Source organism: Sturnira hondurensis, unplaced genomic scaffold, assembly GCF_014824575.4.
Source record: "Sturnira hondurensis isolate 20B ecotype Veracruz unplaced genomic scaffold, ASM1482457v3 Scaffold0000880, whole genome shotgun sequence".
NCBI lineage: Eukaryota > Metazoa > Chordata > Mammalia > Chiroptera > Phyllostomidae > Sturnira > Sturnira hondurensis.
Genome location: NW_028073511.1, coordinates 15,453,535 through 15,470,488, shown reverse-complemented (window position 1 = coordinate 15,470,488; position 16,954 = coordinate 15,453,535). Strand labels below are relative to the sequence as shown.

General features: G+C 34.9%; 1 non-coding gene and 1 pseudogene across 1 annotated transcript; both read right to left on the bottom strand.

The window, feature by feature from the left end:
* LOC118994105 (rac GTPase-activating protein 1-like) overlaps positions 1-11,731 on the bottom strand; it is a 29,030-nt pseudogene extending 17,299 nt beyond the window's left edge.
* On the bottom strand, positions 10,424-10,580 carry LOC118994366 (U1 spliceosomal RNA). The gene has a single exon (XR_005068030.1). It is a non-coding gene; the product is annotated as a U1 spliceosomal RNA (small nuclear RNA).
* Positions 11,732-16,954: the final 5,223 nt, after the last annotated feature.

Sequence of the window (16,954 nt, the reverse complement as noted above, 5' to 3'; positions counted from 1 at the left end):
CCATCAAGGGCATCTACCACCCCACTGACAAGCACAGGGAAATTGTTATTGTTCACGCATTCCAGTCCACTCTCCTGGGCTGTCAGGTTACATGGATGTTGCACAGACTATTCGTGTTACATTAACAATGGCTGGAATTTGTCTGGGCACATCTTATACATTGTGTGAGTGCTTTTCCGTTGAATATATCAGAAAAAAGGTAATTTTTAATTGAAGGAAAATTATGTGCTTTATGCTAAGGAGGTAAGGAAAAGATGGAAAAGGCATTATTTTAGTTTGCAGGCAGGTTTATTTCATTATTTAATGGAAGAATCCAGAACAACTGAAGGGTAAAAAATGCAAATGATTTAAACTAAGGTTTGAGAACTTTTCTGAAAAAGTTTTGAGAATTTTTAGTTTTGAAGTTGAGAATTATGTCCGAAATACAATGGGGGATTTTTTTTTAAGCCAAACTAACTTTGGATTTCTGGAAGAAATGGGGAAAAAGTATTCAGCGAGGTATAAGAAAGCTGAAGGGAATTGAAAAGGAAGTAATATGATAACCCCTGAAGGTCTGAGGTATTCCAGATGGGGAAGAAGGTGCCCAAAGACAAAAATCTGTCAACGAGAAACACTCCTGCCGGCCATTGCAGTGCATCCCAGCAGGGACATTAATGTGGGAGAAGGCAGGCCCCACAGTGTTAATGAGCTTAAAAAAAGATTGGACTAGATCCCCTTCAGGTTATCTGATGTTTCTTATGTCCTATTCTCTCCCTTGTGTTTAAGGTCACTGGGTTTTAATCAGCTTCCTTTAAAGTGCTGTGAATCCAGGTGAGAATTTAGCACGAAAACGACGGAAGGAGAAGGAGACTTTTCCGAGTAGAGTATTTCCAGTAACTCACCACAGCTAAGGTGAGGAGGACTCCTGAAGGGCACAGCAAAGTGGGGGGGAACTCATGCACTTAACAGCAGAAGAGCTGAGTAGCCAGAGTTAGTGAGAGGGAAGGTGCTTGGATAAAAGGCTGGCAACAACTCTCTTAGGAATTGCACTCTGAAGGTTTGATACAAGCTTCTTTCATTAGTCTAAGTGTTTCTGCACAAATAACTTGTCATTACAATTTGGTTTAATCTTAGGAATTGGAGGGGCAGCAGACCTGTTAGGTCACAGTGCTTGTCACTCCAGGGCAAAATAGAAACATTGGCTCTCACATATAGGATTGTACAAATTGACATAAAAATGGAAAACATGGAACCGTTTTTTGCTACAACAAGATTTAGGAGACATGATTTTCTAAGACTTTTTTAAAAAAAAAAACTGAAGTATTGGGACATTGGGATCTTCCATAAGGAATGAGGCTGAGCAAGTGTTTGAAGGCTTTGGGACAAGAGAGTTAGGACTAGTAAGTGACATCATGGTTAAAGACCCTTGGAGAGGAGGCTAACTTATTTACATGTAATTTTGGTAGTGATGCTTAATCCTTCGCTGCCAGAGTCGCAATTTAAAAAAGCAGCAGGATGCTCTCTGAGATCATTGCTGTGGAGAGCATTGAACTAAACAGTATTTTAAACTGCCCTGTGAGTTTATTCTGTTCACAGAAATCCAGATGATGTAATTTATTTTCCTTCACATACAGTGAAAAACAATTGGTGTAACTGATAAGAAAACATGATTGATTGATAGGCATATTCAGAGATGCTGATCCAAAAATGTTCTGATCTTACCATAGCTTTTGTTTGTTTGTTTGAGAAAAGAAAAAAAAAAGCAAGAATGTTAAATCACTTACAACAAACCCTCTCAGCTCCCAAACTGCATAAATATTACAGAAGAGTGAAGATATAAATTATCTGAAAATTGTTTCTATGCTTTGGATGGTAAAACAATGTAGCGTTCATAAATAATTTTACCCTCGGCATTGTTCTGCCTTTGAAAATTTAAGTTATAGAATCTCTGTTCACCTCTAATTTCAGATCTCATTTATTTCACTTACCTATTCATTTAGCTGACAGTGATAATATGCCTGTAAAATATCATTTTTTGATCACGTCCGTTTGACAGACAGGTTTTTGTTTCCTTTTCCCATTTCTCTAGGCCAGCTCTCTGTCTAGTGATGGGCTCCCGCTGGTGGTGTCAGTCATCAGGCACTCCAGCAGATGATGAAAGATCAAAGGAAGGAGGAGATGGTTTAAGTGATCAATCACTTTAATGTGTAGGTTGTTGAGGCATGGAAACATTTCAACCAACTTCAGCATTCCTGGCCGGATTTGAATGTATGTATTGCATGCATACAAGCCTAACTGGGAAATATGAGTGATGAGTTATATACTACAGTGTTTTCTTTTCATGGCAGCTTAATTCAGCTACTATCCTACTGAGATCTCTGAAGGTTTCCTGTGGGAGATGTAGTGATGGTCCCATAATCTACTCTTTACGTGGTTGGCTAAAGAGAATAAGAAAGCCGAAAGTTTTCATTTGTTAGTCTAGAAATTATTTTATGGTGACAATAGTTGTCTTTTTAACAAAAAGTGTATACAAGTCTCAAAAGAATAGCTATTCAATATCTCAGCAAAGGAATAATATGAATATAAGAAGCAAAACTGCAAAGAAAACCACATAAGGAAAGTATTCACAAGACCTTATGTTATAGACTCACAGAAGGGGTGCAAGTACCAGGGGATTTTAACTTTACAGAAATAATAACAATTGCTGAGATAAATGAGGTAAAGCATTACAATTACAAATGGAATAAGAGTTTTTCATCAAAGTTTGAGAATAATTGTGAGTTTAAGTGATTAGGGTCTGCAAACAGCAACTCTAGTTGCATATCAGAGAACAAGTGTAAACTACACTTAGCCTGAGATGGGCTGTTAGTAAATTATTAGGTTTCTTTTTTAATCTTCACGTATATAATGAACTCTGTCTTAAATGTTCTCTTTGGATTTGAATAGCTGCAAGATATGGAATAGATGTGCACATTTAAAATTAACCTGTAACAATTGTCTAATTTAAGTAATTAAAAAAATATTTTCATTGTTGTTTAAGTACAGTTTTCTGTTTTTTATTCCCATCCCAGCCCACCCCCCAGTGCTCCCCACCTCCCTCCCATTTCCACCCCCGTAGTTTTTGTCTGTGTGTCCTTTATACCTGTTCCTGTAAACCCTTCCCCTTTTTCCCTGAAATTCCCTCCCCTCTCCCTCCTGGTCACTGTCAGCCTGTTCTCTATTTCCGTGTCTTTGGTTATATTTTGCTTGCTTGTTTGTTTTGTTGATTAGGTTCCTGTTAAAGGTAAGATCATTAAGTGATTTTTTTTCTGGTTGATCTCAAAGCCACTTCTTTAACCCACTAAGATCTCTATCTGAAAAGATTTTTACATTGTTTTAATTATTTGCATGAGGTTCTTTGTGTGGAGTACCTTGCAGTCTCATCCAGGTCCTACGTGTCTTTACTTGCCTTCTCCTCTTAAGAATCACTGTATCAGAGCACTCACACATGAGGCTTGAGTGGACAAGCAAAGCCTTAATGCTTTCTGTGTAAAACTTTGTAATTCTCTGGATGTACTCATGAGACCTCCTGCTTTTTACAGCTGAGTGAGCTTGGAGCAGCTACAGTTGAGATTTTCTCCTCTAAACAGCATCAACAATTAATCTGAAACCAGATTGACAGATTCACCAAATTCGTTCCACATATACCATCAGATATACTTACACTAAAAATATAACACATCGAATAATTCAGACTTATCTAGGAATTTCATATTTTATCTGGTAGCTGTAAGGTTAAAAACACATTACCAGTAAGAGGTTTAATTTTCTCTGTTAGAAATAAGGGAGAGATTTTCCTCTCCTTTATCTTCAAGTATTTTCCTTACATTTCCTTGTAATGTAAGCAGTTTTACATCTGCTTACATTACAAGGAAAATGAATATAATTCAGTTTGAAGACTAGAGGGGTCTTTTTTCACTGTTCTTTTGTCCCTTTTGTGACCCCAGAATGCCTTTTTCAAAAACCCAGGAGCCTCCTCTTTGAAAAGTAAATGTTAAGGGAGCTAGGACCCTCATCCCTCAGTTTCTGTAGGAGAGTAAGAGCGTAACTTCAGTGGACTCCTTGTTCACATTGTCAAACTGTGTCCTGCCCTGGCTGATGTGACTCAGTGGATTGAGTGCCGGCCTGTGAACTAAAGAAAGAATCGTTGGTTTGATTCCCATAAGGGCACATGCCTGGTTTAATGACCACGGTCCAGTAGGGGGTGCACGAGAAGCAACCAGACATTGATGTTTTTCTCTCTTTCTTTCTCCTTCATTTCCCTTCTTTCTAAAAATAAATAAATAAAATCTTTTTAAAAAACTTGTCTTCTATCATAAAGACATGAAAAGTTTGTTTTTCCACTGGATGAAGCCATTAAGTTAATACAGGTAGTCATCTCAATTGCCAGGTGAGTCTATGATGAAATATGGTATTGTCAAGTTCCCTTACTTGAGGATTAGTTAAAGGAGATACAAGGCCAAAAAATAATCCAGAACTAGAATTGCCAGATTTACCAAATTTGTCCCATATATAGCATGCTAAATATTCATACTAAAATTTTATAGTTTTTTTAGAAAAATATTTTTCCTCATAAACTTATAGTACTTGTTCAGAATTATATGTTGAGATTAAACTATGTGCAGGTGGTTAATTGTAGTTTATTATTTTCACTGTCAAACAGTGAAATTAATTGAATGAGTAAGCCTCAATTTTTAAATCCTCTATTAATGATAAAGCATTGAGATGTTAGTCTACCTTATCAAATATTTTGAATATTTTGAATATTTTAATATTAATTAAAACATGCATGATGCTTATAAATAAGGTAATTATACATTATTAGGTATCAGTTCTCCTAATATTGATTCATAGATTCTATTCAACTTCAATACAATTCCCAAAAGATTATTCATTGTACTCAACAAACTAATTCTAAACATTCTTTGGAAGTGTTAGCATCAAAAATAGTCAAGATAATCCCAGAAAAGAAATAAAATGCAGGAAACTTGTCCCTTCCTCATGTAACATGATTTTTCATAAGGTCATAAGGGCTTTATAAAATGTGATTACATTAATGTGAATAACATGAAGTTAAAGTATTAATGTAGAAATATAAAAAAGAGATAAAGCTGTTGAATAGAATAGGGTATCCAGGACAGGTTCACGCTCATATGAATATATGATATACAACTAATTTGCTTTGCAGAACATTGGAAAGAATGCCCATTCACTAAATTATGTTAGGAGAGAAATTAATGTTGGGACACAATGCTCCACAAACACTTGCACATTTCAGCACAGTCTAGGCTTTATCACTGAATGACAAACATGCTTTGGAAATTAGTGGCAGTCAATTGCTCAGGAGAGATTTAAAGACTCGATTTCCTTGGGTCCATTTTCACAATGTCCAAAGGTAATAGACCTAGAAATATTTCCCCCCTTTCCAAAAATGACTTGTTTATATTCTAGAGCAAAGTTCTTAATTTTTTTCTGGGGAAGCGAAGGGACAGATCTGACAGCTGCTCTATACAGGACCTGAGCCTCATTAACGTTAACGTTCCTCTCCTGGGGTGCAAACCCCACACAGCGTGCATAGGAAGCACACCTGAACCTCGTTACATCACCTCGTGGGGCAGGGCGCTTGGTGTGATGACCAAGCGCTGCTAGTATGCAATGGGAGTAAATGGTGTGATTTGCATGTGTGTGTATTTAACTGTGGAAGGATAACTGTTAACTTACAAGGAGGGTAATTTCTCAGACCCTGCATAATTGGGGACTTAATATTTATCTTTAAATTTAAAAAATAGTAAAACTCTAGCTCATTTTGGTTACAAAAATAAATTGAAGATTAATTATGGCTTAAACATAAAAGGAGAATCTCTAATACTGTATAATATATGAATTTCATCATCCTGTCATTAAAGAATTTCTACCACTGATAATAGAGCAGTAAACAAAAGAAATTTATATTTCTGTTTTTCCAGGACTTATGTTTAACATGTAAAGATAGATAATCAATAATAAAAATTAACTATATTGAATTGAAAGTAAAACTACAGTTCTAAAGTGATCAATCAAGTAATGGCACATTAACATGTTATTTAATCTCATTGATGAAACTAGCAAGTAATTTTAAAAACACAAGCTAAAGCCCTGGCTGGTGTAGCTCAGTGGATTGAGCACGGGCCTGGGAAACACATGATCGTGGTTCGATTCCCAGTCAGGGCACAAGCCTGGGTTGCAGGCCAGTTCCCAGCAGGGGACTCATGAGAGGCAACCATACATTAATATTTCTCTCCTTCCCTTCCCCTCTAAACATAAACAAACAAAATTCTTCAAAAAGAAAACCACAAGCTAAAAGAGAAGGACTGGGAAGAGTTGGTGATAGATATGCTTTTTTTTTGAGTATATAGAGAGTATTACATTTTTAAGGAAAATAGAAGAATAAATGTTTCAGCAAAAGATGGCAAAAAACATTGAGAAAGATGCGAGCATAGTATAATGAAAGTAAAGAGAGAGGAATTCTTTCTAGAGTAAGAAGTTATTTTCTGCCTAATCCTACATGAATAATAGCCTTCTTTGAAAAACATTCTCTCCTGTGTTTATGGCTCCAAGGCAGCCCTGCTGTAAGAATGCCAAGAATCAATCAGATTACAAAGCTTTACGGGCCAAAAGTGTCTCTAATCTGAATTTACTTTCATATTTCCTAGGCTATAATTAATTTTTCACTTGGACTAAGTTATTTCAGTGTGCCAATTTTTCTCCTTTCATAGAATAATGATTAAATATCTCATTAATTCTCTTATTTCAGGATTTTGAGTTTTGCAGTAAGGTGCATGTGTACTTATTAATTCAAACAGATAAATATTAGAACAACTGAAAATCACATGACACCAAATTTTAAAACGAAAATTAACATAATTTATCTGATGATAACTAATTTTGAAATCTTTGAATGTTTTAGGATGAGGAAAAGGAGGAATTAAAATATATTCAACTGCTGAATGTGGGTAAAACCATAAAAACGTCTCTAAGACATAGATATAAATAAGAATAGCTCTCATTTATCAAGAGCTTAACCTGTGCCAGGTGCTGATATAAACCATTTAATATGTAAAATGCCACTCTACAACCCCATGAATTTTTAAATAGTCTCCTGATACCCAATGTATAGATGAAGATATTAAAGTATGAAAGGGTTATTGATCTTGCAGAAGTCACAAAACGACTAAATGGAAGAACCCGGTTTTAAACCGAAGTCATCAGTCTTCAGAGGCCTCCTCACAAGAAACCACTGCGTAAACCATCTCTTAGATGGTTTATCCTCTGGCACCCAGAGGATAAAGCCCTTGTATCCGCCTAGAATTGTGGTTCTGAGTCAGTAGGTGTGGGGTAGAACTAGAGATGTTAAGTTTCTAACAAGCTGTCAGGGGCGACTTATGTTGCTATTGTTGGTCCGGCTCCAGCCTTTCCCACTCAGGCTTCCTCAGGAGGAAGAAAAACTGCTGAGGTGATTTTAGTGACTGTTTTCTTCATTTCCCGAGAATGGCATGTCGCAAGTATCTCCCAGATGCACAGAAGTTAATTCATTATGCAGGGTGGAGCAAAAGTGAGTTTGCAGTTCCTGTGGAAAATATTACGATAGCTACTAAATGATAACGTAAGAATAAATTCTGCGTTCTCATACTTACAATTGTAAAGCTACTTTTGTCCTACGCCGTACGCGATGGGGACTTCAGGGAACTATGATTGAGAGGAACTTCATTAGCAATTCTACAGCAACATAATTTTGGTAACGCTCCTAACACACAAAGTTTGAATGGTCAAATCAGAATGGAAAATGGGTTGATATAGGTGGCCAAAGATTTTGATAGAACTTAGTTACGATTGTGTGTAGGAGATGCATTATTGTTAACCATCCGTAGGTGGGGTCATGGATAAGAGAAAATTCAGCTTTCATCATTTCCTGCCTAAACAAAATATTTATACTTGGTTTTCCAAAAACATATAAACAAACAAGTAAAATAATAACTAATGTGTACAGAGCATGACATCATATGCCAAGAACTATTGTAAGAGCTTCAAATACATGAATCTGTAGAATGGTCTCAATCCTAGGTGAATGGCATCATCCGAAACGTGATGTAGGCAGAAGATTACCAAGGGCTCTCTCAGTGCAGTGCTGAGATAGACTATTTATTGGAGTATTTTACAGCATTTTAGTGGCTGTTCATCTTGACCCTTGTCTTCTGGTCGAGAATCAAAGTTATGATTTCTATTCCATGTGAATATCAACCAGTTTTGTATCCAACCAAGCAATTTCACTTTTCTATATCTCACTTCTCAAATGCTGTTTGAAGTAGTCACAGTACATTATCTGTTAATATATAAATGAAAGAATACCTTTGATGCATGTTCATTCCATGTTGGTAAGACAGTTATGTTTCTTTAAAACTTTGGAAACTTAGGCTTTATAAGTTCTGGAGATCACCTGGGAGGACGCAAATGTGGTGCTGTAATAACTTACACGTTCCTCACTGGGCAGGTCATGGTGGATGGTCACTATTCAGACCTATGACTTTTTTAGTGAGAGGTTTTAATATTTTTTTTCTGATCTTTGAGAGAGAAAGACTCAATCTGTTGTTGCACCCATTTGTGCATTCATTGCGTTGCCTCTTACCTGTGCTCTGACCGGGGCTGGAACCTGTAGCATCTGCACATGTGATGACGCACTAACCAACTGAGCTATCCAGCCAGGACTTAAGCTCTGTCCATTGGCCTTCTGCTCCTAGGTTAACATAACTTTGAAATGCCAGAAATAATAATACTCCTTAAGAGAGCACATATTCTTATAATTCAATCTCCTTTCTTGCTTTCCCCCACCCTTATGGCATCTCCCTTAAATTCCCTCCTTAATTTCAAATGCATAAAAAGCTCTCAAAACTATTATTCTTCAGATCATTTTATAGCTTGCTTCCTGGCGACTGTGATCAGTTTAGACTTACATAAATTCTTATAAAACTTCTCTACAGGTTTGGGCATTTCTTATGCTGACATCTATGAAGATGCACAAATAGACAGGATTCAGAAACTTAGTAGTTAAAAAATGCTGCTGTCTCGAATTGTGGAAGTGTGAGGTTACCTTATGAAGTAACGAGTTACTCAGCTTGCCTTGGTTTCATAGATGCTGGGAGAAGACAGGAGATTCCTGGGTCAGCTGGAAGGACTTTATTACAGCACTGCATGCAGCATCAACTTCACGTTTGCCTAGGTTCCCCTCACATCCCCAAGGCCTTGGGACAAAGCAGAGATGGAGACAGCTGAATTCCACACACAGCGTGTTTGTATCACAGCTGAGGAAACACAATTTTAGGTGATTGCAGGCTGTTAGTAGCTCCTAGAAAATCTGTCCAATCTCTGTTCTGAAGAGAAGTATCACCTATCTCATTTATCCCCAGGGATCAAGAACAAATCTGTTCCCTTACCTGGACTGAGGAAGACACTCTCTGCCAAGGTCATTGTCTCCACACAAGTCCTGAAGTGTTAGTCCAGAGGACGAACTTCTGCTTTTGCTGAAGAACTTTGAGATTCACAAGGAGAATGGTTCCCCAGCTTGCACCTCATGGGGCTGTTTAGTGAAGGCAGATTAGTTAGTTAGTTAGTTAGTTTTTTCTTGGTTCCCAGAGAGCCAGAGAGAATTTCAAGAAGAAATAAAAACAGCACTTTGCCCTACTCTGTTCCCTGATTTTTCTTGTTTCTTTCTTTTGTTCATTTGTTTTGTTTGTTTGTTTTGAGTCACGCTCTGTTAATGACTTATTTCTTATCGGTGGTAGCAATGACTGGGGTTTGGTTTCAGGATCTCAGCGTTTGGAGAACTCTAGGACACACAATTGAGAATAATGCTTTGTTGAGTAAAAGATGGCAAAGAATCCAGTTTGTTAGTCTTCTTGTTTTTCTATTTATTATATCAGATCACCTAACTATTTTTTATCCACTAGGAAAGAAAACAGCCCTTGAGATAGAGACAGTTACTGTATTTCAATATCATTTGTGGATAATATTGCAGAACTAAAAATATGGATTGTGTGTCTAGGACTCCGCAGGTTTGTAATTGAGAAAACATTTGGTTTTGTTGTGTGTGAAATGCTTTCCTACTTAAATAAAGGGAGCACTTTCATTTATAGATACTAATGCATTTATAGATACTAAGAATTGTTTAAGTAAATAAAATATTCTCAAATTATCATAGAATAAAGAAACCATATCTTAGTACTGTAAATACACAGATTTTATTTTTTTAAAAAGCAATCCTTAGAGAAACTGCTAGCTTAGAAACATTTTCAGAATCTATATTCATAGTTGAGGTAAATCTTAAGATAGTTATAATAATTGTGTGTGACATTTTTTCCTACCTTTTTCCTTCCAGGGGAGAGTGCAAACACAGCCCCCCACTACCACAAATTATGCAGTCGGGTTTCCCACACTCGGGGTAATTGCAGGGGTCAGCACACCCAATGGGTCAGCCTGGCCCTGGGAAAACCACCTTTACAATTGTGGTATCTCCTCTTCCAGGTAAACATAAAATTTTGTGTGTTTTAAAAAATACTTAATAGCTACAGGTCTTTTTTCTTGAGGCTAATTACATGTACATTTTATTTACTTACAAAAAATTTGTGTTTCTTTCAAATGAAAAGACTAATTATAATATAATAATTTAATGTTTATAATAAAAGCTTTTATATCACCAATTTATTTGTCAGTGTAAACTATTTCCGAGATCTTTAGGTAACTTAAAATTTGGGGCTATTAAATTGAATTAATTAATAACAATGTTGGATATTTGAATACTTTCTTAGAAATGTTGAATAATAAAACATTGATTATGAAGCATGCATTTCAGTTTACATATGTCCTTATCTCATTTTTATATTTTATAGAGTGGATTTTTCAGTCATGTTAATGAGTCTGCTCATTTTTCCCATTAAAAAAAAAGGTATAAGGGAGTTATGTGTGGCTATAAAAAGTTGTGTTAAAGTACATTTTTAAGCTTTGCTACACTGCTAAAATATTTGATTATGACATAATTCCGAGCTTTCTACTCCCCACTTTTCTCTGTGAATTAGAAGGTTCTTTGATAAAAAATTATTTGCATAGGTAGCTTAGAGTCCAGTCAGAACAACAGTGACAGAAAAATAGAGCCATACATGCAAGGTGAAGGAAATGTTTTATGTTGTTGTTTTTATTTTCAGGGTAGAATGAATAGTTTTGTCCTAAAAGGTAAACACAGGGTGTCTCAGAATATGAAAGAATATAATGAAAGACCAAAATTGAGGAAATACAGCAAGTTATAAAAGGTATGACAAGGGAGTGAATATTATATGCCTTGATCCATAAGACTTATATTAGTTTTTTATTACTGCTATAACAAATTACCACAGATTTAGTGCTTTAAAATACCCCGAATTGATTATTTTACACTATTGGACATTACAATGCTGGGTCTCAGTGACTTAAATAAAGATGTCAGCAGGACAGTATGCCTCTGGGGGGCTCCGGGGGAACTTCCCTGTTAACTTGTACCTCTCAGCCTCTAAATGCTACAACCACTTTTGGCTCACGGGTTCCTTGCATCAAGTAATCACACCACTCTGACCTTTTTGTCTGTAGTCACACCTCCGCATCCTGGAGAGTCGATTGCATCAGGCATAGCTAGAGCATTCATAGGGTTCATTCTGTTTGGTTTTTCTTGCTCCAGGACCAATGTCTTGAGCTGACAGTTGATCAAATTCTAAAACTAATTTTGGAAGTATGTTGTTTGTATACAAATACAGACAACACCCAGAAGAGTGTTTCATGTGGGAGGGTAAATCCAGGCCCTCATTTTCTGTTTCGTTCAGAAGTGAACCTCACAAAATACTATGGGCAGTATTTTTCATGTTCTATTTTACATGGTATAGGAAAAAGCTCTTTTTTTTATTTTAAGATATCTCTAATACACAATTTAGTAGATTATGTTCTTTGAAGATGAAATGAGCCATTCTGAAATCATATCTGATTGTCACTATCCCCTCAAAAACCAAACACAAATATTTTTGCTGTTTTTCTTACTTAGAACGGTAACCAATTACTTGCACACATGCAATATGACTCTGCCTTCTGTGTTACCAGTATATAATTAGATGAAGTCAATAGTGCAATCAAGGATAAACTTGGAATATGACGCTTGAAAAAAATGCATTCAATCAGGTTTGACAAACACCTATTAAGGAATAGGGATAACTAATATTTGGAGAAAATGCTGTAATATCTTACCAAGAAATCTGACTTATCTGGATTATAAAGTTTTAATCTCTCAGTTTCAGAATTCAAATATTTTTTACTAAAAAAAATGATCACTAGTAATTTAGGGACCTAAACAAATCATAAAGAATCTATGTTTAAGAGAAATTTACCCAAATATATAGATTAATAGTTAAAATCTCATGGACATTGTGTCTTGGGCTTGGCTCCTCAACCTCAGAAATGAAGAATAAACCATATAGTTTTCAGAGTCAATCAATGATACCTTTGAAACTTTATACATAGAGGTTAATGATTTGACGTTATTAGTTGCCAAAACCTTTCAAGCCTGACTCACAGAACAAATTCAGGAAGGCGGATTGAATTAAGTAACACTCTCATGGAATCTATACAAATAATCAGGCCAAATCTAGCAAGAACAGTTTTTATTGTGACCAAGAATAATCTTGGAGATTCTGATCATAACAGGAGAAACTGTTGTAATAAAAGTACCCATAAATTGGATATAAGTAACAGAGATTAATGGATATTGTTTTAATTCAGTGCTGGATTTATTTACTGATTTTCAACCCTGTAGAGGCAGAGGAAAAACTGTTGAATTTTGCCTTACAGAGATGCAAATAATATCTGTCAAGTAGAGGACATAATCCTAAATATTATGGTTTACGGGTTTTAAACATTAGTCAGTTTTGCATTTTACCCAGCAATCAAACTTCATCTCTACCTCTATCTCTATTTCCATATATATACTTAAACGTTCTCTAGACTGTTCATAACATGTTGCTGCTTCCATTATTAAATAGTGAGTTAAACATCAACTTTGACAAATGTTTTATATTGGTGAGTATGAGATTCAGTCATGCTCTTTCAAACCTTTGAAAGTTATACATTAAAAATCCTATTAGAAACATTTTATTATTACTCTGGGTTTCAAGATAAATATATTGATATATTGTAGGGCTTTTAAAAAATTAATATTATTTATTTACTTTTAGACACAGGGGAAGGGAGGGAGAAGGAGAGGGAGAGAAACATCAATGTGTGGTTGCCTCTTGTGCACCTCCAACTGGGGACCTGGTCCACAACCCCAGCTTGTGTCCTGAATGGGAATCGAACCAGTGACCCTTTGGTTTCTAGCACAACACTCAATCCACTGAGCCACACCAACCAGGGCTAAGGTTTTTTTAAATATTTCAATATCACATATTTAGGGTTAGATAGAATAGAGTTTAAATACAGGGTTCCAGTTCTTTAGAATATACTCATTTGTGTGTTTTTGTGTATGTGTGTTTATAAGTTAGATTTTCTTAATCTCTTTACCTTGTTAACCCAGTAGTTATATATATAGTGTATTTAGCTGTGAAATCCTCGTTTAAAATATTTTGGATTAAACACATGTCTTTCTGCTACAACCAACAGGATTTGAGTATTTTTACTATTTTAGAGCAGTATGCATTTATGTAGATAACCCATGTTAGTTATAACAAAATTTTATATTTGGCATTAATTGAGTGAGGAATCAAAACTTCAATTATCAAATGAGTAACACATTCACCTACTTAACATACATTACGCCTTAAATTATCTTAGTAGCCCCATAAAATATATATTAATATATTTAAAATCAGACATTATAAAATTTGTCAAAGAAAAACTCTATTAATTAGTAACACATTCCCTTTAATAAAATTAATATTTATTAAGCTATTTCTGTGTTGTATTTTTCATTAAAATAACATGTAACACTGATATTAAAAGTAAGTTCAATCCTCGCTGGCATAGCTCAGTGGATTGAGTGCGGGCTTCGAACAAAAGAGTCTCCAGTTAGATTCCTGGTCAGGGCACAAGCCTGGGTTGTGGGTCGGGTCCCTGGTGTGGGGCCCGTAAGAAGCAAGCTCACATTGATGTTTCTCTCCCTCTCTTTCTCCTTCTTTTCCCCTCTCTCTAAAAAATAAATAAATAAAATCTTTTTAAAAAGGCAATAAAATATTTGGAGCGTTTCTTTTTAAAATAAAATAATACAAGTAAGTTTAATAACAAAGCTATGTAAAAATTCAATAAATGTATTTATGCATTCTTCTCTGATTAATATACTATGCATGAGACCACGACTATGAGTTCACAATTCAACATTTATTTTTAAAAAAAACACCTCAAACTGTTGTCTCTTCTAGATGAATTGGTGGATTTTAGGAACTCTGACAGCCCACATTGCCAGAAGAGTGAATGCATATTACATTGATTTGCTGAATGCACTATGAAGTAACAGTAACTTCTGAACGGCCTCTGCAGTGTATTTTCATATTTGAAGTGAATGGGATGTAGACTATTCTTGTACTACATCACAAGAATGACTTTCTTGGGATTAGCATAATGCAATTCTCTGAATCCTCCTTTCAATTTTACTGTTTCTATGCGCCTGTTTGTTTATAAGAAAGCGCTATCATTCACTCCAATTCATTAAAGAAATGCCTAAGCAGCATAGTTCTGTATAATTTTGAGCATCGCTTTAAAAATTGTGCATGATAAAACTGGATTCATGCAATTTTTTATTCAGCTTTTACACTTTCTGTTGAGACATATACTAGATTTATTCCAGGGCTGATTATGCCAAAATATTATCAAACTGCTATAAAAGTATGTAAAAGAAGCTATACTTTTTTCCCTAATAGGTTCATTTTGATATGAATATTGTTTGTTATTGGCTAACAGGGAAGATGTTTTGCTATTTTTATTATGAAAAAAACTATATTCAACTGCTATGTAGCATTTCATCACAAAATATAACTCAAAATAGCAAAATATGGTACCAACTAGAGTGCACAACACATCTTACCTTAATATTATGGTTAATTGTAGACAATGTAGACAAAATGCAATGCATTTCTTAAAATATTCAGAACATCAGTATTCATTAGGCAATTATCTGGATAAATTTTGATTACTGTTTTATGCTGTTTACTTTTTCTTAATCTTTAATTATAGTTCACAAACAATATTATATTAGTTTCAGGTATACAACATGATTAGACATTTATACACCTTATAAAGTGATAACACTAATGAATGTGGTACCCATCTGAAACCATACATAGTCATTACAATATTATTGACTCTATTCCCTATGTTGTACTTTATACCCCTATGACTATTTTTATAACCAGCAATTTGTTTACAGTTTATCTTTGATCAAACTAAATTTGTCATTTAATTAGCTATATTGTTAACTATGTTTCCTATACCTAATACAATTTTGTAGAAAACTATCTAAATCATATCTTAAAAGACTCCAAATGTTTGTATACCTGTGTCTGAAGCTACACACATTTTCTGATCAAAGGCCTTTTAAATTCAGTTGATAAAGTGCCAGTGGACTCATGGTAGCTACTTCAAAGTAGTGGAGAATTTGAAAATAATCTATGAAATTATGCTCAAAATAGGATAACATTAGAATGTTACTTGTTAGCCTTTTGTTCCAATAGACTATTAATTGCTAACCAAGAGTCAACTAAAGTAATCTAGCTTTAAACCAAAGATGATGACTTTTTCTTCTCCTTACCTATAGTTTCAGATATTCTGTGTGGATTTGTTAATATTTCTTACGTGAACTTCTGCTAACCTTGAGTAACTAATTCCAACATTAGCTTACTCGTCTCACAGGTTGATTACAAGTATGTCTGTCTTCATGTTAGGCAGAAACATTTATCATACATGCATTGTATGAAAAAAAAAACCCTGGCCTTTATGTTTAATAAACTCATGATCTAGAATTTAAAGGGATTGTGCATATGTTGTTTGTGATGTAAACATACAAACACAATTACAAAGAACACAACTACAACAGGTTATAAAATGCTTGGTAAATTAATCTATTCCAAAAATATTAACAACAATTCTATAACAGGCATTGTTCTAAGAACAGGAACTCAGAAGATAAGCAATTATGAAAACACCGGAAAGGCATTTACTCTGGATTAGGGAAATTTATAGAGGTATTATTTGATAATTGACATTTCAATTTATTTCGTAAGGTAAAGCAAAAGTTTTCTCAGAACCTCAAATGCTAAGAGCAAGGTTTTCTCAAGCAGTTGAAAAGATATAGAAAAAAACAAAAAGAAAAGGTGTAATAACCTGGATTTTCATAGATTATAGGGATGATAATTAAGAATTATAAGCCAATGGTGCCATTATTGAAATAACAGTGTTTGAAAAATGAGCGCTAGACAGCCAGCAGATATTGAACCCCTTTTTCTGACCTTTTAACACATGAATAACAGAATGGAAATTTGGGTACTAGAGAAACGTTTAACTAAAGAGAGGAAATAGAGAATTTATTTTAAGGGTTATAAATGTTAAGAGTTCACAAAGGGCTAAATACATTTTTTTAATTTTTTAATATTTTGAAGGGCTAAATTAAGGAACAGACCTAGATGTACAAAAATTGTGGCGAGCTCGTGTAGTTGTAAAAGAAATATAAATTTTCTACAAATAAGGAGGACTAAAAATTCAAAGAGAATGAAAAGTATATGTTGAACATCACCAGTAAATGCAAATTAAATAATAAGATAGTAATACGTTTGTAGGGTAAGTAGAGGAAGTCTAGCTTCCTTGCCCAGGTGTCTGGGTATAACTAAGGGAAGCAGTGCTCCCATAG